The sequence below is a fragment of the Quercus lobata genome, chromosome 3, assembly GCF_001633185.2.
Source record: "Quercus lobata isolate SW786 chromosome 3, ValleyOak3.0 Primary Assembly, whole genome shotgun sequence".
Lineage (NCBI taxonomy): Eukaryota > Viridiplantae > Streptophyta > Magnoliopsida > Fagales > Fagaceae > Quercus > Quercus lobata.
This window is the reverse complement of record NC_044906.1, coordinates 51,506,104-51,529,420: the sequence shown is the minus strand read 5'-3', so window position 1 is coordinate 51,529,420 and position 23,317 is coordinate 51,506,104. Positions and strand designations below refer to the sequence as shown.

Below are 23,317 nucleotides of genomic sequence, written 5' to 3'. Positions count from 1 at the left end.
CAGTTCCAATTCTTCCAATGCTAGCCGATCCAACAATTACTCCAATAGCTGAAGCATATCGGCCTGACCGTGAGAGCTTTTCTGCAATTTTTTTATACTCCCAACCCAAACATCCTAAACAGCAGCATAGTTCCACAATGCATGAAAGGCCGATTCTGGGCACCCGGTCCAGATTGGACAAGCATCATCAGTAATAATCTGTCGCTTGGTTAGGTTCATCCGTGTTGGCAGAATATTATGACACGCTCTCCATCCGAACACCTTGATCTTGTTTGGAATACGAAGTTTCCATAAGGCAGCCCATACCTTTTTACCTGCACAACCACTTGAACATTCAGCTCAATTTGCATCTAGTGATAGAACATTGAAATGCAGTGATAAAAATACATATATTTTTGAGAGGCACCACCATATAGATAATGGGATACTTAACATTAATTTTAAGGTGATGTACAAAATTTCAATGAGAATGAATTTCAATTTGGTGGGATGACAGTTTTTTTTTTTTTGTTAAGAAAGTGTAAACACCCTATTTTACTTCTATAAAAATTTCCATTTCTAAGAAAAAAAAAAGTGAGCTTTATGGAAAAATTGTCAACTCGGATGAATATAAAAATTTCTCAATTGACTTTTAGTTGAACTCTACATCTTAATGGATCATCGTGAAATTTAAGGGCTTAATGGCCTTTTCAAATTTGAAATTAAGCATTTTGATTAAAATGTGTAAGGAGACAATTTATATTGATCTAAGATGGTTGTTTTAAAACAGTGGATTAATCCCATTGAAAAATGAGTGTGAATTAAAGAGACTTAAAGCTTGTGCTGTGTATTCAAAACTTAGGCTATTTTGGATATACATCATTGTCAGTTTCTTTAATACCTTTTCCTATTTCCCCGTCTGTGTATATTAAAATACTTAGTATTCTAAAAAAAAAAAAAAAGCATTTATTATGACGAATTTTAGGTGATTAAAAAGACTAGTAAAAACCAACCAAAAGCCTTAATTTTTATTGGGTTAAATAAAAGCAACCCTGAAGTATTTTTAAATTGTTAAAAAGCAAAACAATTTTTTTTTTTAGAATCAAAAAAATAATTATTCATGATAGTTTAGAAGGTGCTAATCATTATTAGATTTAACCCAAGTTCAAGTTACGGATTGGTAGTCTGACTAGTCTGTTGATTTGGCTATTCTGGAGTGTCAATCGGCACTCTACCATCAAAGTTACAGGTTCTCACTTTTTTTTCCCCAATTTTTCTCGTAGGATTTTTTCTAATGATCCCGCAATTAGCCCCAAATTGCATCCGCCAATCGATGGCTTCTTCTAATGCTTTCCACACACGCACCAAAACTTCTCTCAACACTTAGATAGGGTGAGGTAAGTGTTTGGATTAAGAATCTCTCAGGGATTTGTAATTGGAGAGGTAGGAGTAGAGGAAAACTAAGAGAAATTATGTAGATAATTATGGGTTTACAATCTCTAACTCTCAAGTGTATTGCTAGGGTTTTCGTGAAGTGACTTAAGAAATACAGCCTAGAAAGAGACTGTTTAGTTTCTAGCATGTGCTTCTCACGTGACCATTTGTGGGTTGTCTACTCGTGAGTCAGTCGCAAACTTCACTGTTTTCACAATTCTTCACCAAACTCTCACCCTCAACCCTTACATTAAATCCCACAAATATACCGATAAAAGATTGACAGAATATAATCAAATTTGACACTGAATTAAAGCCAATAAAACATAGTTAAAAATCATAACTTTACAAATTTTCTATGACTTATAATGTATTATGCACAAAATATCCATAAACTTGTAAAAGAAATATCAAGAAAACATAAAGAAATCTAGAGATAATATAATATAGATAAAACTTCTATATTCAAGTGGTTATCTACATTACATTACAAATTTTTGGATATCTCTATCTCTCCATATCATAATTGAAAGAACACATTTATATATGTTATTTGAAGCATTCTTGATAGTGCCAAACTATTTAATTGGCATAAGAGGATGACAAACTTGATTGGCAAGAGGAGGTGACAATCTTGATTGATTGAGTTTTAGAGGTTACACTGCATGCCAAAAAAGTGTCGGCCACTTTACACATATAACAACTTAAACTATATTACATATAATTTCGGTGCCACGCATACATTAGCTAAAGTCATAATAACTTTAACTATATTATTAGTTTATTACATATAACAATTGTTCTTTATCGTCTACTTTATGGCATCCGCTCAATAACGATTGTTTTTTATTATTAGACCAAGACATCAATAGATTTTTGGTATAGATGAGATTGATACTGTAGATCTCTTATTTTATGTCTAAAAACTTTTCTAATTGAGCTATTTAAAACCCACTATATTGCATATAATATCGGTAGTATGCATACATTGGCTAAAGTTGATATAAAATTAAAGAGATGTTGATGGTTATAATATGATGTGCTTTTTTTTTTCTTAGGCCAAGTGATCCGTCCTTTATAAATAATGCTACGTCCACAACATTTTCATAACAAATCTTATTATATGAGAAACAATTGCTGGTAGTCATTCTTTATTAAGCAAAAAGAGAAAAAGTTGCCCATTTTGGTTATTTCTCATGTGCTTGGCGCAAGGGAGTCAATACCGTACCAGAGACTGTTTCAATTTGATTAAAGGAATGAAATATTTCGGTACCGATTAATACCAGTGTACCGTTTCAAATTTATAGCTAAGTATTAAATATATATAGTAGTTGTATATCCATTAGTCAAAGCCCATATAATTTGTTTACAATATTTAAAATTATCAACTCATATCTTATTTAATAATTTAAGAGCAGGACTTAGGTATAGTACTTATGTGGTGTTAATTTCTTAGGTTCTCTTCTTAAGATTTTGTCACGTGAATTTTTTCTCATGGGATGAAAGTGTATGTTTTAGTTAAGTAACCACTTGGCTGAATCTTAGGAGGGGAACATAAGGAACCATACTTAATTTAAACTCTAGCTAAAATGTTAATTCATTATACTAGTAATATATAATATATAATGTAGGGTCACGTTTTTCAGCCTAGGCCCAAGATGCATGGGACCTTCAACCAGCGAGCCCGGTACAATGAATTTGTAGAGAGTGGGTCAAAAAGTTAGGCTTTAGTATATGGACAACGGTTAACACGGTGTTTTTCATGATCAAGCTGAGATGGACTGAGTTTACCAGAGAGGATTGGTTCTCGGCACGATCTGAGGAGCTTTTCCTGATGCCTCTAGTGTGTTGGGGGAGGGGGTCTCAACCCCCCTTTCTGTCTCCCTCCACTCCCTTTTTATAGTAGTTTCCTTCCTTTTAAGTGGGGTTCTTAGGGTAGGTACTTGTCCAATTAGCCATTCCCTCCAGTTGTTGGGAGTGGTTGTAAAGGCAAAAAAACATGGCTATGTCAGGCACAAGGCACTGAATGCAATAATGGCAGCCTTTCCCTCAGAAATTTCCATTTTCTCCGTTGTCATTTTCTGCTTTAATACTTTTCTTGTTCCGTGGAATGATCTGGAGTGTCATTACCAGTAACAGGTTACCCCCTTTGTCCTCGGCTACATCCATGCCGAGGAGGGTTCTTCCCATGGCCAAGGAGGGGTTTTTCCTTGGACTAGGTCCTTGGCCCCATGTAGACATTGACATGGACCTCCTGGTCTTTTACCCCCCACAATAACCCCTCAAAATCCTGCTGTTCGGCTCTTCGGACGGAGAGGAGAGTTTTGGTGACATTGGGCCTCTATCAAGGCTTGCTAAATCTTGTCCTCTATCAATGCCAGAGCCTTTTCGCTTGCCTGAGGCATGTTCCCAGCTATGAGACATTCTTTTTTTTTATCCAAGCCACGCTCCTGCCATTTCGATACACAAGGCGCACTTTCATTAAGGTCTCTTCACGAGGTGACGCAAATCCAACGGCTGAAGACTGCTTTGGAAATTGAGTGAGATTTATCTCGCTTGTAATTCCTTCTTGGAGATTTGGGCGAATTGATTGCGACCAAGCTTGCCCCCTATATAAGACACATGGGGGAAGATCATTCTCCTTTATTCACAGACCCTTGAGTTTTTCATGCTTTTAACTCTCCAAATGTTCCCAAAGTCCCCACTATGATAGTGATTGAGATTGAGGGAGTGAAATGGTCAAGGATAAAGGTGAGGATGAAGGAACCAAACCCTCTTCAGAAGCCATGGGTGTCTCCGAGATTCAGAATGACCCAGTCAGGGCAGGGGAGACAGAGGCCAAGGATATTTCTCCCCCTTGACTGGACAAGAAAGAAGTCTCTCTTCCTTCAGCCAAAATCCGAAGCAGGTGTAGGTCGCATCAAATTTTTGGTGCGACAAAATTTGGATTTTCATCCAGTGCCGTATGTCACGCATGTGCGGGTTTGGATTTCTCATCGTCGGTACCATCCATACTTGCTCGATTGCTGCTAGAGCAAGTATGGGGATTTGGCATTCCTGTTTCTTCTTCTCTTCCACCGTCGGTGCCATCCAGACTTGCTTGGTTGCTATTGAAGCAAGATCGTGGGTTGGGCGTCTCTGCTTCTTCTTCTCTTCCACAGCCGGTACCATTCGTACTTGCTCGATTGCTGATGGAGCAAGATTGAGGATTTATCGTTCCCGTGTATCGCTTTTTATAGTTAGCTTCTTATATAGGCTTGTCTAAGCCCTTTCATGTACATTGTACTTCTTCTTTATCTAATAAAAAAAAAACAATTTTACTTCATTTTGCGTACCTTTTCTTTTCTGTGATAATTATTTTATGAATGGGCGTGCTGGTGTCTTTTCTTTTGAATAGTACTTAGAACTGATGTCATTGATGGTAAAGAGTTGTCGCCCTAAACTTATCAAAACTGATGAGCACAACAATGCCAAGTTTAAGTAAGTTAACCATATAAGACTAACCAGGAAAACAACCGCATGTTTTGCATTGCAAACAGGGTGACCGCCCAAGGGCATGTAACCTAAAGTAAACTGTTCGAGGGGATCACCAAGTACTAGGGTTATTTTCCACGTTTTCGATGATATTTATAGCTTTAACTTGCCTTAGGCATCTGTTCCAAGGACCGAGGCGTGGTTGAACTTAGCTTAAACGCTTAGAAAGGTACCATCGCATGTTAGTTTCCACAAAACTGGAGGTTCGAGGACCATGCAAGACCTCTATTCTGTCTAGGACTTAGGTTTTTCTTTGAAGTAGCTAGTTTCCCCCATAGGTTTGAGTCCGAGAACCATGCAAGACCTTGGTTCTGTCTAGCACTTAGTCTTTTCTTTGAAGTAACTAGTTTTCCCATAGGTTTAAGTCTGAGGACCATGCAAGACCTTAAGTCTGTCTAGTACTCAGGTTCTTCTTTGAAGTAGCTAGTTTCCCCATAAGTTTGAGTCCGAGAACCATGCAAGATCTTGGTTCTGTCTAGCACTTAGGTTCTTCTTTGAAGTAACTAGTTTCCCCATAGGTTTGAGTCCGAGGACCATGCAAGATCTTGGTTCTGTTTAGCACTTTTGTCTAGTACTCGGGTTCTTCTTTGAAGTAGCTAGTTTCTCCACACGTTTGAGTCCGAGGACCATGCAAGATCTTGGTTCTGTCTAGCACTTAGGTTCTTCTTTGAAGTAGCTAGTTTCCTCATAGGTTTGAGTCCGAGGACCATGCAAGACCTTGGTTTTGTCTAGTACTTAGGTTCTTCTTTGAAGTAACTAGTTTCTCCATAGGTTTGAGTCCGAAGACCATGCAAGACCTTGGTTCTATCTAGCAATTAGGTTCTTCTTTGAAGTAACTAGTTTCCCCATAGGTTTAAGTCCGAGGACCATGCAAGATCTTGGTTCTGTCTAGCACTTAGGTTCTTCTTTGAAGTAGCTAGTTTCCTCATAGGTTTGAGTCCGAGGACCATGTAAGACCTTGGTTTTGTCTAGTACTTAGGTTCTTCTTTGAAGTAACTAGTTTTCCCATAGGTTTAAGTCCGAGGACCATGCAAGACCTTGGTTCTGTCTAGTACTTGGGTTCTTCTTTGAAGTAACTAGTTTCCCCATAGGTTTAAGTCCGAGGACCATGCAAGACCTTGGTTCTGTTTAGCACTTAGGTTCTTCTTTGAAGTAGCTAGTTTCCCCATAGGTTTGAGTCTGAGGACCATGCAAGACCTTGGTTCTGTCTAGCACTTGGGTATTTAGAAAGTTGTCAGTGTGCGTTAATTTCTCCGGAGCCGGAGGTCTAAGGACCTGACATAGCTAAAGTTCTGTTTAACCGCTTCAAAAGATTTTGGTTTGGCCATCGGCTTCTTTCTCCGAGGGGAATTCAATGAGCTGGGCTACTAGGCCCACAAGAATTAGCCCCTTGACAAGTGCATGGGGTACACATTTAACGCTAGAAGCCCCTAGAACCGTATTCCGTTTAGCAATCCTTCCCGCGTAATCAATAGTTCGAAGTGTAGACCTAAGTGGAAGCTGAGTTGCGACAAGGACGGTGTGTTCTTGGAAACAATGGGGAGGCTTTTGTGTAGCTTGTACCACTGCCAGAATGGTCTTCTTGTGGGACTCTTGCTGATAGGAGCTTGATCCTGCCATGATTAACCGTTGCATTCGCTTATGCACAAGCACTTCCCACAGACGGCATCAATTGTAGAGTCACGTTTTTCAGCCCAAACCCAAGATGCATGAGACTTTCGACCAGCAAGCCCGGTACAATGAATTTGTAGAGAGTGGATCAAGGAGCTAGGTTTTAGTGTATGGACAACGGTTAACACGGTGTTCTTCATGATCAAGCTGAGATGGACTGAGTTTACCAGAGAGGATTGGTCCTCGGCACGATCCGAGGAGCTTTTCCTGGTGTCTCTGGTGTGTTGGGGGGGTCTCAGCCCCCCTTTCTGTCTCCCTTCACTCCCTTTTTATAGTAGTTTCCTTCCTCCTAAGTGGGGTTCTTAAGGTAGGTACTTGTCCCATCAGCCCTTCCCTCCAATTATTGGAAGTGGTTGTAAAGGCAGAAAAGCATGGTTATGTAAGGCATAAGGCACTAAATGCAATAATGGCAACCTTTCCCTCAGACATTTCCATTTTCTCCGTTGTCCTTTTCTGCTTTAATACTTTTCTTGTTCCGTGGAATGATCTGGAGTGTCACTACCAGTAACAGGTTGCCCCCTTTGTCCTCGGCTACATCCATGCCGAGGAGGGTTCTTCCCATGGCCGATGAGGGGTTTTTCCTTGAACTGGGCCCTTGGCCCCATGTAGACATTGACATGGACCTCCTGGTCTTTTACCCCCCACATATAATATTCTCAGAAAAAAAAAATATAATATATAATATTTATAATAGAATTGATATTGATACTTATAAATAAATTTTTTTTTAAAAAAATTGATATTGATGTATTAAATAATAATACTAAAATAGGCCTCAAATAAATAGTCTTAGTGATTGTTTGGATTAGCGTTTCATGCATTTCACGTGTGCGTTTTTTGTTTTGTTTTTCTTTTTTTCTTTTTTCTTTTTTTCAACCAGCACCTCTTGCATTGTTCATGGGCCTTGAGCAGTGCATTAAGGCAAATGAACAATGTTTTGTGAGTGTGAACAGTAACCAGAAATTATTTTTTTATTGTTTTTAGTTTTCAGTAAAATAAGTGGTATCCAAATGTACCCTTAGTCTTTGTACTTGTAGTGTTTTGATGTGTGGGCAGAGCACACAAATCAAATAAGTATTAAATAGTTATAATGTTATATTAAAAAAAAAAAAGTGGTAGAGTTTGAATTTTTGAAGGCGAAAATCACATTTTCGTTCCTTCATTTTCAGGCGATTCCCACTTTGGTCCCTATCTTTTATTTTCACCACTTTTAATCCCTATTTAGAAAAATGCTATCCATTTTAGCCCTTTCCATCAATGCCTTAACAGCAAAGTCCTTGGTGGCAGACAGAACTATTAAAATAATAATAATAAATTTTATTTTGGCATTAAAAAATGCCACGTCAGCATATAAATTAAAAAAATTAATTGATTAATTTTAACTAAATAAAAAATATTAAAAACCAAAAATCACATTAATTGAAATCTAAGTGTGTCTTGAACAAGAACATCAAGAACACAAACATAGATCTAAGAACACAAACCCAGAAATTATTAAAAAAAAAAAAACCATTCAACACTGAATTCTCCAACAAATCACTAATCCACATGATTTTCACAAAGTCCATAATTGAATAACTATTCAGCCATACAACACCGAATTCTCCAGCAAATCAAACCCATGAACCCAGTAAACAAACCAATCTCCAAAAAACCCATAAACCTATATTTTCTTAGGAAACAAACACAAATAATAATAATAATAATAATAATAATAATAATAATAATAATAATAATAATAATAAAATATCCAAAAATTTTAGCTCAAATACAAATTCATAAATCTCAAAACCCCCATTTTCTCGAACCCAACAAAATCATCAAAGACCCATAATAGGCCACACCCAAAATCTCCATTCCTTTTCTTGTTCTTCTTCCCTAGATCCACCACTACCGAACCCAGATCCATCACAACCAAACCCTAAAACCAATTTCAACCATAGCTCAGATATATTAAAGAAATGTTGCAGCAACAAAAATCTACATAAGAAAGTGGATTTTAAAGCGTATATATATATATATATATATATATATTGTTCCACCTTGGCGATATTAAGAGGGTTAACAAGGATAGCAGAGATGGCAACAGCGCTAGTAGCATAGAAAGCCCTCTCTCCAAACCCCAAATTCATATCAAAATTAGGAATTTTTTTCCAAATAACATTAAATATCAAAAAACTTAGTTAGTTGTCACGTTTTAAAATAATGTTGAAAACTAACATCTCGAGTGTCTAAAACTCGAATTCCAAGATAAAACTCGAGTTTTTAAGTCTCGATTTGTAAGTGATTGGATCTGATGTGAAAAAAATCCACGTGGAACTCGACTTTTTAAGACTTGAGTTCCACCATTTTACAAAAACTTAGGAATATCACTTGTAAAGAGATTACCTTGCAAGTATAGGTTGCGCAAGTTGACGCAAGCAGCGAGATCAAAAGGAAGTGAACCAGTGAAAGCGTTAAGACAAAGACTGAGAGTGCAGAGACGAGTGAGGTTTCCGAAAATGCCATTGGGATGTTGGCCTGAGAGAGCCACACCAGGAAGACGGAGCACTGTGACTCGGTTTTGCTCACAATGGTGGGCGACTCTTTATTCTTCTTTGGCGCTGTAGATCATCCACCAGATCTTCTCCAACTAGATCTTCGGTGCTCCAGATCATTTCAGATCGTCCTCTGTTCTTTAGAGCTCTCGTTTTGCCTCTTCCTTTGTTCTTCTTCATCTGTTCTTCTCGACAAAAATCGAGTCTCAAAGACTCGGTTTTGCTTTTTAGAACTCGAGTCTATAAGACTCGAAATCTATGTGGCATCATACTGCCAACTCACCAAGTGGGAATCGAGTCTTTAACCTTCGAGTTTTAGATTGAAATTGAGTCTATAAAACTCAAGATGCTAGTTTGCTACATTCTTTCAAACACATCTTAACTTATGATATTCTTTCTCCTCACCATGCTAGTCTACACATTCCCTCTCACAATTAGTATCATTAGAAGAAGAAGAAGAAGAAGAAGAAGACATGGATGAAACGTTTCCTTCAAAATCAACCCTCGTAGTTGCTACAGTTTACCATGAAGGTAGACCTAGGCAGCCACATGCTCGCGTAGAGAGATAAAAGAGTTCCCACTTCTCAGTACGACGACTGCTTCAGTTTATACAATGATGAATGACTTCTCCACTCTCCACTGCTTTGTTTTGTCTTATTTTAATATTCTAATTATATGGGATAGGTTAATACATTATAGGATTCCAGCAACTGTAATTGTATATGTTACAATTTTTTTTTTTCTGGTTTTGTGTTATTAGATCTGAGTTTATGTTCTTGTTGTTCTTGTTTAAGACACACTTAGATCTCAATTCATGTGATTTTTGGTTTTTAATTCTGTTTTTAATATTTTTTTATTTAGTTAAAATTAATCAATTATTTTTTTTTTAATTTAGATGCTGACGTGGCATTTTTTAATGCCAAAACAATTTTCTTTTTTTAATTATTTTAGTAGTTTCGTCTACCACCTAGGACTTTGCTGTTAGGGAACTAATGGAAAGGACTAAAATAGATGGAGTTTTTCTAAATAGGGACTAAAAATAGTGAAAATAAAAGATAGGGACAAAGTGGAAATCGCCTGAAAATGTAGGGACGAAAATGTGGTTTTTGTCACTGTCAGTGACTTGTCAAGCACACAAAAGGAAGAGAATGTATATTATAAGACTAGGCATATGCATTTTGCGCTCACACACACACACTACAGAACGAAGGAAATGGATTCAAAGACACAAGTAGCTGATAAGCCTTATACAGTTTGTATTCCATGCCCAGCTAAAAGTCACATGAAGGCAATGCTAAAGCTTTCAAAGCTTCTCCACCGTGAAGGGTTTCACATAACTTTTGTGAACACTGAGTTCAACCACCAATGTTTTATGAAATCCAAAGGTCCCAACTCCTTAGATAGCTTGTCTGACTTTTGATTTGAAACCATCCCCGATGGCCTTCCTCCATCAGATATCAACGCCATCCAAGACATCCATTCTCTTTCTGAATCCATTATGAACAACTTCTTGGCTCCATTTTCTGACCTCCTTATAAAACTCAACAATGCAACTTCAGATAATCCTCCAGTTACTTGCATTGTTTCAGATGCTGGCATGCTATTTACAATTACTGTTGCTCAAGAATTCAAAATCCTTGTTGTGATGTTCTTCACGATCTTTGCTTGCAGCGTAATGGGTTTTCTACAACTTCCTTCTCTCAAGGACAAAGGCATCATACGTCTTAAAGGTGTAACAAAAAGTGCAAAATCCAATTGAAATCTTGCATTATTTTATTGTAATTAATCATTGTATGCTGAAAACTTTTTTGTCTTTGTAGATGAGAGCTATATGACAAATGGGTATCTTGACACAATTATAGACTGGATTCCTGGTATGAGAGACATACATTTGAGGGATCTTCCAAGCTTTGTACGAACTATTGATCCAAATGAAATTGTTTTTAGATCTGTGATTGATGCAATAGAGAGAGCTCCTAGTGCTTTAGGAATTATTGTTCACACATTCGATGAGTTAGAGCAAGAAGTTTTGCATGCTCTCTCTACCATGTTTCATCATGTATATGCTGTTGGCCCTCTAGAACCACAACTCAATCACTTATCTAATGATCATTTGGAATCAACTGGGTATGGGTTGGAAGGGAGAAGTCGAGTGCCTCAATTGGCTTAATTCAAAGGCATCCAACTCAGTGATATATGTGAGTTTTGGTAGCATAGCTATCATGACACTGTTGCAATTGGTTGAGATTGGTTGGGGACTTGCAAATGGTAAGTACCCATTTTTGTGGATAATTAGGCCTGACTTAGTTGAAGGTGGATCAACGATTTTGTCACATGAGTTTCAAAAGGAAATTAAAGAAAGAGGTCTAATAACTAGTAGATGCCCTCAAGAGGAAGTGCTAAACCACCCCTCAATTGGAGGGTTCTTGACACATAGCGGTTGGAATTCAACCATTGAAAGTGTGTGTGCAAGAGTGCCAATGCTTTGCTTACCATTCTTTTCAGATTAGCAAACGAATTGCAAGTATACTTGCAATGAATGGGCCATTGGCATGGAAATTGACTTTGATGTCAAAAGAGAGGAAGTAGAGAAGATTGTAAGAGAATTGTTAGAAGGAGATAAGGGAAAGATAATCAAGAAAAAGGTCATGGAGTGGAAAAAATTGGCCGAAGAGGCCACGGGTCCACTTGGTTCCTCATCCATTAACTTAAAAAATTTGGTGAGTGAAGTGCTTTTATCAAAAGGCTAATGTACCTTGCTACTCTCATTAAGCTTAAGATCTGTTACTTCGCTTGTCTTTAGACTCTTAATTTAGTCTTCCTTTTTTTAAAGTTGTTTTTATGTTTTCTTGTTTTTACTTGTTTCCAAGTTTTGCCCTTTATTGTTATTGTTAATGTTAATGTTTTTTTTTAATAATAAACAGAATGTATTATTTAAGATATAGACATTTAGATTTACTGCATTGACACTCTTTGATTGAACCCAAATATATTACATCCTAAACATAACATTGAAAAAGAAAAGGATACTAGGAAAAAATCAATAGCTCTGCTACTTTGATCTCTACCCATTGCCAAAATATCAATGCTAACGGCAACTTAAGTCTTGAATAAAGAGATTAACCAAATTTTATCCGCCCAAATTTTTTGTTGATTTCAATCAATTTTGATTGCATTAACCAAATTTAACTGAAATCAAACCATTTGAATCTTTGATTGAAGCAATTTGGTCTTGTATTAAATACCGTGAAACCCCCTTCAGAATGACTGTTCACAAGCAAAAGTCAAGCTTGAAATGTTATTATCTTATAAAATAACTACAATTGTCTATTGAAATACATCATGGATTTTTCTTTTTTCTGAAACATTGTCATGTGTTTCTTTGTGACTTGGATGATCCCAAAATTTTGGACAAAAATTAACTCTTAATTGTCTTAATTTTTTAAAATATTTTATATAATTTGATAGTTATAACAATAGGTGAGGGGAGACTCGAACTTTTATTCTTTTAATAAAGCATTTTTACTTTTTATATAACCAGTCACTAACCCGTGCAATGCACGAGTTTATATTATATTTGAACTATTCCCCTTATTTTTTGTGAGGGCATTGATATTTTGGATGAACATTTTTAATGAAAAATTGTTCTCCAATTTTGCATACCTAATTAAGGTGGTTTGAAAAAAAAAAAAAAAAAAGGAGGGGGGGGAGGGGGTGGAGAATCAGCATCATTCCACTAGAGAAATACATTGTATAGACTAAGAGGGTGAAGGAAAAAGCGGTGTATTATAAAAGAAATAGGATAAAGTTCTCTAACTAAGTTTGCTGTTAAACACTCCATGTCTCCATAGCACATATGAATCCATGTCTAGACATTTTTAATGCAAAATTTTCTTCACTTTTGCTTACCATGAGGTGCTTAGCATAAGAAAAAATAAAAAGCATTCTATAACAAAGAAATACATTGTATGGAAAGAAATGGCAAAACAAAAAGTTTATTACAAAAGTCATCGGATAAAGTTCTATTTTGATTCGAACAGCCTCTTCTTCAACTCCTTGATTTGGTTTTTCAAAGTTTTGATTAGATCTTCCAACCCAAACATTTTATGCTCATATGAATCCAATGACTTCTAACCACAGTTTACCTTTTTGTATTTTTCCGAGCCATATAAATGAAGAAACACTGATAACATTTAATTATATGGTAAAATACAAATTGATAACTTAAGAAAAGAATATATTCATGTTAGTCATTAGCACCACAGGAAAATGACAATATGAGCAGTGCAGTCCTTGTAATCAAAGAAGGGAGATCCTACAAATTAGGAGTTTCTTGCTTTCAATTATTATAGTGTTAACCTAAAAGAACATACTTGAAGACTATTTATCATGTAAATATCTCAAATACAAAGGATCATGAAGGTGATGATCTGAAACAACACAAATTGCGGAAGAGAAAGATGTGCTAGGTTTGCTTGAAGTTAGCTAAACATACCATTTCTATTGTAAATCTCAACCACGTCTTACATGAAATTCACCTGAAACAAAAGTAGCCAAAACACCAAAAAAATTTACTACCCATAAAGCAAATGCAGCCCACACACACAATGGCACAATATAATTCTAACCGCAACAGGAACAGGAGCTACTCAGCATTGGTACGGGTACCCTTCACTTACAGCTTCCCAAAGCCATAATGAGTGTGACTATGCTTTATTATATGGAAAAACTTTTCCAAAGCCAAATTACCCACTGCAACAAATCATATATCTTACTCATTATCAGAAACACTCTTCAAATACAGGGAATGCAAAATGGATTTCAGTCACTGTTTTTTTTTTTTTTTTTTTTCCTGTATGCCAGGTGACTGAATATCATGACTTAAAATAGTAAACATGAATTGAAAAGCATAAATAGATTATGTTACACTACAAAATACTTAAACCCTTTTTACATGTTTAGATTCAGTATGAGAGATGTTGCCACACCAAATTTCATATCGAAAGCTCATTCTTGCATCACATTTCAACTCACTCAAAGTTAAGTGCTAACTTCAATTCTCTAACCAAACAAACAATCTTTGAATCACATCAAATTTTATAGAAAATTAGTTCCTTGTGTTTTTCAGTTTCTTCCTTGAAATTTCAGGTCTTAATAACTTCCTTTCTATAATGACTAATAATAATTTTTAAGCTAGTTACTCTGTTAGAAGTAGAAGAAAACAACATTGTACCATGTAGTTGCCAGCTTAAAAAGGTCAACATCAAAGTGATTTTCCATATTGTATAAAAAATGATAACTCCAACCTAGGAATCTTATGCTGAAATCTCAATTATATTAAACAGTAAACCAAATAATCCAAAACCAAATTGCAGAAACACTCCATTATATTTTTTTAATGGACCAATAGTCAATAAGTTTGAGCCCCTAGTTGAAACTCTTAGGTTACTCTAGAACCCAAATTCATCAATGGCTTGTTATCAAATAGGATTATAGAAATAACAAAAAAATTCTACAAAATCCTAAATATAACTTCTCTTTAGACACTAAAATTATTAGAAAGAAGAGATTTTTGTCGAAACTCTTAGGTTACTCGGACCACCTCATTGCATGATGCCCAAGAACAATTCTCTAGGGAGAAGGAACAATTGCAATCTGGTATTTCAAGTTTGTCAGAAAAGCAGACCTTGTTTGATGCTACGCTCAAAGAATGGGAATTAAGATGTGGATCATTAGAAAAAGATACGCTCAAAGAATGGGAATTAAGATGTGGATCATTAGAAAAAGAAATAAGGCAATCTAAGGCTGAGAAAGTAGAACTGAAAGGTTTGCATGTTGCCCATGAGATGGCTTTGCAAAGTGAGATCAATTAGTTGAAGGATGAACTCATTGAAAGGAGGGAAAATGTGGAAATTTTGAATAAAGATTTTGTCGGACTCAAACTGAAATTTGATATGCTAATGAAATCCAAATTTCATTGGGTGAACCCTTTGCATAGCAGCATAAGCCTCCATGGCAGAAAGCCCTGGAAAAAATGGCACATTGTCATTGTCTTCTCTATAAGAGCTCTAATCTTAATTTTGCAATCAGACTTTTGCAAACCAAGAACTGAGAGTAATTTGGTAGATAGAACCATAGAACATGAAAATACATGTTCTTCTCACTAAGACAAATAGCTTAATTAGCTTTATGACTAATCAACAACAGCAGGGTGTGGAAATTTTTACCAAAAAAAAAAAGAGTATCTAACTATCTGGTAGGAAGAAAGTTACATAGATCCAAATTATGTATCTAACCATAAAGCAACTACAACATGAGAATCTAGTTCAAAGTATTAATCTTAACCAAATATTGATATCACAATTCGCAACAAAATTTAAAAGAAATCTGTAAATAGCATAGTACGTGCATAAACAATTGGGTGCCACACATCCAATCCAAAGTTCAGTTTAAGCATTTCTTCAAACACTCGTGTTCCAATAATAATCTGCCAGAATTGAAACCCAAAAGGAAAAAAATAATAATAAAATGAAACATTGGTGTTCCAATACCAAAGAGAGTGGGAGAAAGATTAGGTACTGTTGTCCATGATGTACCTTTCTCCATATTCATCTGGTCAATCTGATTGCTAAAGAGGACAATGTCAACATTGTTGAAGCTCTTCAATTGTGTACTTGTGGCACTGCAAGGTTGAAAGATAAGTGGAATGAAAAAATTAAAAACTAAACTAAAAGATTCATGGAGACCATATCATTTAGCTCAAAATCTTTAGCTCATACCTGGAGTTTTGTGAGTTCATTTGAACAATGGTGTAGTTGTTAACATCACCTCAAAATATTGATTCATAATCCATGTCCATTGCAGCTTTGGTTGTCCCCATATACCCAAAACTGCTATTGAACTTCTATCTTAGAAGGCCCACAATATCAAACCTCCCCCAAGCTGCCAATGACTAAGATACATCAGTAAAAACTATTTAACCTACAATATATTAAACACAAACTGATATTAATAGAAAAGGATGAAAAAGAGAGATAGGAATATGTGTTCATAATACCCAAACGAGCTAATTGAAAGTTGTTCAAACACAAACCCAACGGAAAGAATGACCTAATATACAAACCCATGACCCACATCTACATATGCAAACATATTACTTTAGAATATTTAGAATTGAAGTTTATTTGAGTTGAGGTCAGAAACAATAACAAATCTTAAGAAATTCACAGGTTTAGCTATGAACAATTTGAGTCCCATACTGTTATTTGTAATGATTTTAAAAAGGTAAAAGCTAGTTAATCCACCATTCTAAAACTTCAATAAAAACGATTTTTGTAATGGGTTTAAAAAAACAACTATTTTAACAGATTTAGGTACTTGATTGTAATTTACAAACAACATCAATTTTTTATATTAAAAAAAAAAAAAAAAACTAATTTAATAGATTTAGGTATTTAATTGTAATTTACAAATAACATCAATTTTTGTTAGGTTTCTGCAACTGGAAAATATAGCCCATCTTTGGCAGTAACTCAATTAAATACGCTTTCCAACCCCAATCCTAAATCCAAAATAAAAGAAAGCCAATAAATTCAATCTATTCTAAGTCTGAATTAAAAGCAATGAAAACAGAGCTGAAGTCTAGAACCACATATTTACTACACTCTTGACAAAGTGACCCTCCTCAGATGAACAAAAAATCTAAAATGTTTACATCTCAGCACCAACAAACCAAACAAAGAAAAACATTAAATGTTTCTTATTCATATTTTTGAGATCAAAGATTTATAAACCCATCAAATTTCCCGCCATGCATGGACTAGAACACAATTTCAAAAAAATCATACACTCGAAACTGGTCCTTGCAGTAATAAAAATATGATAGTGAAAGAACATTAGAAAATTCTATATTGGTAAGGGAAAAATCCTAAAATTAAAGTAAAAATATCACTCACCATTCTTAAAAGAGACAAAGCCCAAGTAGAATTTGATCTTCTATGGTTCTCCCCTGAGTACAAGAAAAATAATAGAGAGGAAAGATCAAAATAAATATATAATGAGTTTTAAGTCAGCAAAGGGATTGAAGCCTTCTTTCCAATCATAAACTATTAAGCTTAAAATGCTTTTTAAAACTGAAAATACCGTGGCAAATTTGACACTAAAGTTTGACATCTAGTGGTAAATTTTAAGAAGCCACCACCACAACTAATCCTAATGATTTTTAAGGATTCTGCAAAGGGACAGTAGCCTGCTCTCCAATGATAAACTATTAAGCTTAAAATGCTTTCTGAAACTAAAGACATAGCCATTTCCATGGAGATCCCAAATAAGGACAACCAAGCAATGAGTTGCAAACAAAAGCAAGATCAACATCATATTAGAACAGCACCTTCCCACAATAAAATAATTCATGACAGCTAAAAATTGAAAAAAAAAAAAAAAAAGACATTTTGTTGAGTATGCTTCAAACAAAACAAAGATGGAGACTATTTCAAAGCAATATTGGGTCCTTTCTGCAAGAATTTAATGCAAAGTCAACCGTACAAGTCATGAGTTGCCCGTTAATGGAAACTGAGACAGTGCCTTAAAGAGGACACCTAGTTGTCTTCTTAGCCAAACACAGCTCTAAGCACAAAAAATCCAATCCAGCAGTAGATATCAATATAAATAGAAAAGACAAACAAACATAATCCAGAACCAGAACAAACAGAACCCACCTGAAATTAATTAGGCTCAGTTTAGATGCCAAGAAAACCAGACAAAAATTGATATTTTAAATTCTTTTAATATCATATTCTATTGTATTCTGGTTTCCTCAACTAAGTCAAACAATATACCCCACCCCCAACCACCCAAAAAAAGACGAAAACTTTACCATCAATAGAACTAAATTTTCTTTCTTTTCCACATTTTCTCAGCGACCAAACAGAATATAAAGGCATATAAAGTCCAAAAACAAATCTGATAACGAATATACAGAAACCACAACATTAAAGGAAAAAAAAAAAAGAGGAAATATACTGTGGTTTCACGAATCCATCAATGCCGCACCGTTGCAATCGATTTTGAAGATGAATCAGCCATGGTACCCACGAGGTGATGGCTGGTGGGGTCTGGTGATGGGGACTATTATGACCAAACCCATATCGGTCGATTCCATTGGCAATGTGAACTGAGAGGTAGAACCTGAGAAGAACCACAGGGTTGGGGGAGGGAAGAATTGACGGTGAGAGAGGGGTATAAACTGTCGTGAGTGAGGGGGTAAAAGAAAAAACCTTTAAAAATTTATTTTGCTTAAAGTCTGTTACTTGACTTAAAAAAAAATAAAAAAAAATAATAATAATAAAAAAAAAGAAGAAGAAGAAGAAGAAGAAGAATATCTTGAAAATGAATGAAAATAAGTAATTTTTTTTTAATAGTTTAGAAAATTCTTTTTCATTTATATTATTAGTTTTACATAACATATCTCGGTGTGAGCTATTCTATGGTGATGACTTCATATAATACTAAACTGCAATTAAATTTACTATCCACCACCAATCTAATCTATGTTATCTTGATAAAATAAAATCTAATGTTCTTTAATTTTTTTGTAATAGAATTTTAAATTTCTTAAAACTTAGTTAATAAAGTTTCTATTTTACCTAAAAGTGACTATCACAATTAATGAGAATGTAACCATTTTTTGCAAACTATAGGCCCAATTTTTATTTTATAGCATCGGATGTTACAGTTAGATCCATACCATGTGTAATACATTAGTCCATTATAACAGTTCTAAATAATATCCTAATACCTATCAATATGAGTTTTCTTTTTAATGATGCCATAAAGGATGAAATTTAATAGAAGTCATTTGAGATCCAACGTATCCAATAATTATTTTTAAAAAAATGTAATTTCAAAAGTCTCTTTAATTGTAAATAGCAATATTATTATTCATGATTAATAGATGAACAATGAAATTGTGAATTAACAATTTAACAATTCAAATACTGAGTTTAAACTACAACAACACATATACAGAAGATTCCAAATATTGGAACATATTTCTTCTTCCATTTTCATTATTCAATCAAAACTAGAGTTTCAAAGATAATTCCAATTCAATTAAACCCAATACATACATACACATGAATGTAAAGAATTCCAAAATTAAAAAAAACAATCTCCAAAAGTCTCTACCTAATATAGTCACTATTTCTTTTCGTTCTTTAGTTCCTTTTCCTTTTATGTTTCATCAAACTTTTTCTAATTCGCCAAAATATCTCTCATATATTTTAACATTAAACCTGATACGAAAAATTTACATACCTTTTGTTTTGAAAGCGCTCTAAGAACCAAAATCAATGCAAGAGACTGTATTTAAAATATAATGAAAAGTAGAGTTGAAATTGTAACAAATAATCCCTAAAAAAAAAGGTATTTATAATATAATATATGGTTATGGGTTCCTAATCAAATTTGGTTATATAATTTTTTTTTTAAGGATGAATATGTTGGTAGAGTCCATTTGATATAAAATTTAAATCCTATTGAAATTAAAAATGATATATATTTGTTGAGTCTCATTTGATATAATCATAGAGTTTAAATCTTATTAAAATTATAATTTCTAATCAATGTTAATATAATAAAAAAAAAAGGAAAAAAAGAAGAAAAAGATAACATGATTGATAGATATAAGGAAATATGATAGATTTTTTTTAAAAAAAAATGTCATCAACGTAAAAATTATCAAATTAATGGAGATATATTTCCATGTTTTGGGATAGATTTATATTAATGGGGTTATTATATAGTTTGTTAGGATTATCTAAAAATTCCTTGATTAAGTGATAATTTAGGTCTCCTTTAAGTATAGTGGTTGTATGGCACCAAACAACTAAATTTTTTTTAAAAATAAATTTAATAAATTTTCTACAATTTGGTGTTATAAAATCGAAAGAATTAAATCGAATTAAATCAAATAAAAAATATAAATAAAAAATGCTGATGTGGAAAATTAAATATTTTTTAATTTGATTTAATTCAATTTAATTCTTGCAATTTTATAGCACCAAATTGTAGAAAACTTATTAGTTTCTTTTAAAAAGAAATTAAATTTAGCTGTTTGGTGCCATACAACCACTATATTAAAGGAGACCTAAATTATCACCTAATTAGGGAATTTTTAGATAATCCTAACAAATTATATAATAACTCCATTAATATAAATAAATCTATTCCAAAAAAGAAATATATCTCCATTAATTTAATAATTTCTACATTGATGACATTTAAAAAAAAAAAAAAAATTCTATCATATTTCCTTACATCTATCAAACACTTTTTCTTTCTCTCTTTTTTTTTTTTTTTTTTTTTTTTTTTTTTTTTTTTTTCATTTTTTTTATATCAATGTTGATTAGTTGATTAGAAATTATAATTTCAATAGAATTTAAACTCTATAATTATATCAAATGAGACTCAAAAAATATATATCATTTTTAATTTCAATAGGATTTAAATTTTATATCAAATGGACTCTACCAACATATTCATCCTTAAAAAAAAAATATATATATATATATATATATATTTATATAACCAAATTTGATTAGGAATCCATAACCCAATATTATATTATAAATAGTATTTTTTTAAGGGATTATTTTTTACAATTTCAACTCAGCTTTTCATTCCTATATTATATTTTAAATAGTTTTTTTTGTTTTGGATTATTCTTCCAACACTACTCTGTTGTACAATCTCTTACATTGATTTTGGTTCTTGGAGCACCGTCAAAACAAAAGGTATGTAAAGTTTTCTTATCAGGTTTGATGTTAAAATATATGAGAGATATTTTGGTCAATTAGAAAAAATTTGATGAAACATAAAAGGAAAAAGAACTAAAGAACGCACAATCTGAAAATAATAGTAATAATAATAATAAATAGTTACTGTATTAGGCAGAGACTTTTGGAGATTGTTGTTTTTATTTTTGGAATTCTTTACGTTCATGTGTGTGTGTGTGTGTGTATTGGGTTTAATTGAATTGGAATTATCTTTGAAACTTTGGTTATGATTGAATAATGGAAATGGCAGAAAAAGTATGTTCCAATATTTGAAGTCTTCTGTATATGTTTTGTTGTTGTTTAAACTTGGTATTTGAATTCCTAAATTGTTAATTCACAGTTTTATTGTTCATCTATTAATCATGAATAATAATATTGCTATTTGCAAGCATCATGATATGGTATCAGATGTGATCATTCCGAATGCTTTCTTTTATAGTTTAGATAGAGTCTATTTTATGATTAAAAAAATTTACAATTAAAAGATTTTTGAAATTATATATATATATACACATATATTTTTTAATTATTGGATACGTTGGATGTTAAATGACTTCTATTAAACTCCATCCTATATGGCATCATTTAAAAAAAAAAACTCATATAGATAGGTTTTAGGATATTATTTGGAACTATCATAATGGACTAACGTATTACACATGGTATGGATCTAACTATAACATCCGATGCTATAAAATAAAAATTGGGCCTATGTTTATCTTCACTTTGCAAAAAATGGTTAAATTCTCCTTCATTGTGATAGTTCACTTTTAGGTAAAATAAAATCTCTATTAACTAAGTTTTAAGAAATTTAAAATTCTATTTCAAAAAATTTCTAGAACATTAAAGTATGTTTGGTAACTGTTTTTCCCCTTATTTTTTGTTTTCAAAAACAGTTTTCTATTTTTGAAATTAAAAAACTTGTTTGGCAACTCAAAATGAATAGAAAACAAAAACTATTTTCAAAACTCAATTTGTGAAGGAAACTGAAAACATGCAAAAGACTGTTTTCAGTTTCTACTTTATAAAGGTCAAAGAAAACACGCATTTGATTTAATGAATCTGTCTCATTAATAAGTTAACATTAAAGTTCAAATCTTAATAACAATATATTTTAGTATTTTTTTATTTTTTTTCTTCAAAAAACTTTTTTTTTTTAAATTCAACTAACCAAACATGTTTTTAATTTCAAAAATACATGAAATTTTTTTTTCTTTATATTCTCAAAAACAAGTTTTTAAAAATAGAAAACAAAAACTGTTACCAAACATAACCTTAGATTTTATTTTAATAATTTTATATTGTAAAAGAATAAAATTTATACATTACATACAATTATTACTTCAATTACCTTATAAATGATGGAGGATATTTGAATGCAATTTGTAGATCTACTATCAAGATAACATAGATTAGATTGGTGGTGGATAGTAGATTTAATTGCAGTTGAGTATTGTGTGAAGTCATTACCATACAATGGCCCACGCCGGGATGTGTTATGTGGAACCAATGATATGAAAGAAAAAGAATTTTTCTGAACCATTATATTGAACAAAAAATTACTTATTTTCATTCATTTTCAAGTTATACATTTTTTTAATTTAAGTCATAGATCTTTAAGCAAAATAAATATTTTTAATTTTTATTTAACTATCTTGTGCATCACACGAGTTAGCGACTAATATATTATATAATAAAAGTTGGGCTTAAAAGCTGCGATTGCGCAAAGTGACTTCACCAAATTGCAGAAATTTTTTTAGATTTTTAAAATATATATATTTATATATATATATATATATATATATAATTTTTCTACTCCTATAATTTCTAAGTTGATAAAAATATTAATTTGATTACAATCCAAATTCTTCATCTAATCCTTTTTTTTTTTTTTTTAATGTGTAGTGTATTATAAACAAAGCACTAACTTTCTTATTTTTTTTAATTACTACACTACATGTAAAAAATATTTAAAAAAAAAAAAAAAAAAACTACTTTCATTGGGAGGATATTCACATGGAAGGAATTAATAAAAAATTTGTTATCTACTTTTTTTTTTCAAATATATTTTGTTTTAATTTATATTTTTTGGAAAAATATCAAATTTTTGGATAACAAAAAAAAAAAGCTAATAACGATAACAACTTGATTTTTACAGTATAACCAAAAAAAGAAAAAAAATTAACTTGATTTTTATAGTATTTGATTTTAAATAAATTCCTTCTTTTATTTGCTTAGATCAACTTCTTCACAACTTAAAAAATTATTGTTTTAAATAGAAACAACTTCTTATCAACCTTTTTCTTTTTGTTGAAGTTTACCGTGTTT

At 32.9% G+C, this 23,317-nt stretch overlaps 1 long non-coding RNA gene and 1 pseudogene across 5 annotated transcripts; one reads left to right on the top strand and one right to left on the bottom strand.

Annotated features, from left to right (window-relative positions):
• The first annotated feature begins 10,368 nt into the window (after positions 1-10,368).
• Positions 10,369-11,905, top strand: LOC115979267 (annotated as a pseudogene).
• A 1,057-nt stretch (positions 11,906-12,962) lies between these two features.
• Positions 12,963-18,423, bottom strand: LOC115979268. 5 transcript variants are annotated; one of them, XR_004089015.1, is made up of 5 exons: positions 18,177-18,423; positions 17,111-17,163; positions 15,935-16,097; positions 13,784-15,837; positions 12,963-13,693 (listed from the first exon to the last, which is right to left on the bottom strand). It is a non-coding gene; the product is annotated as an uncharacterized LOC115979268 (long non-coding RNA). The 5 variants fall into 5 exon arrangements; XR_004089012.1 differs by having other exon boundaries at positions 13,637-15,642; positions 15,752-15,837; XR_004089013.1 differs by having other exon boundaries at positions 13,637-13,907; positions 15,752-15,837.
• Between the last annotated feature and the right edge of the window lie 4,894 nt (positions 18,424-23,317).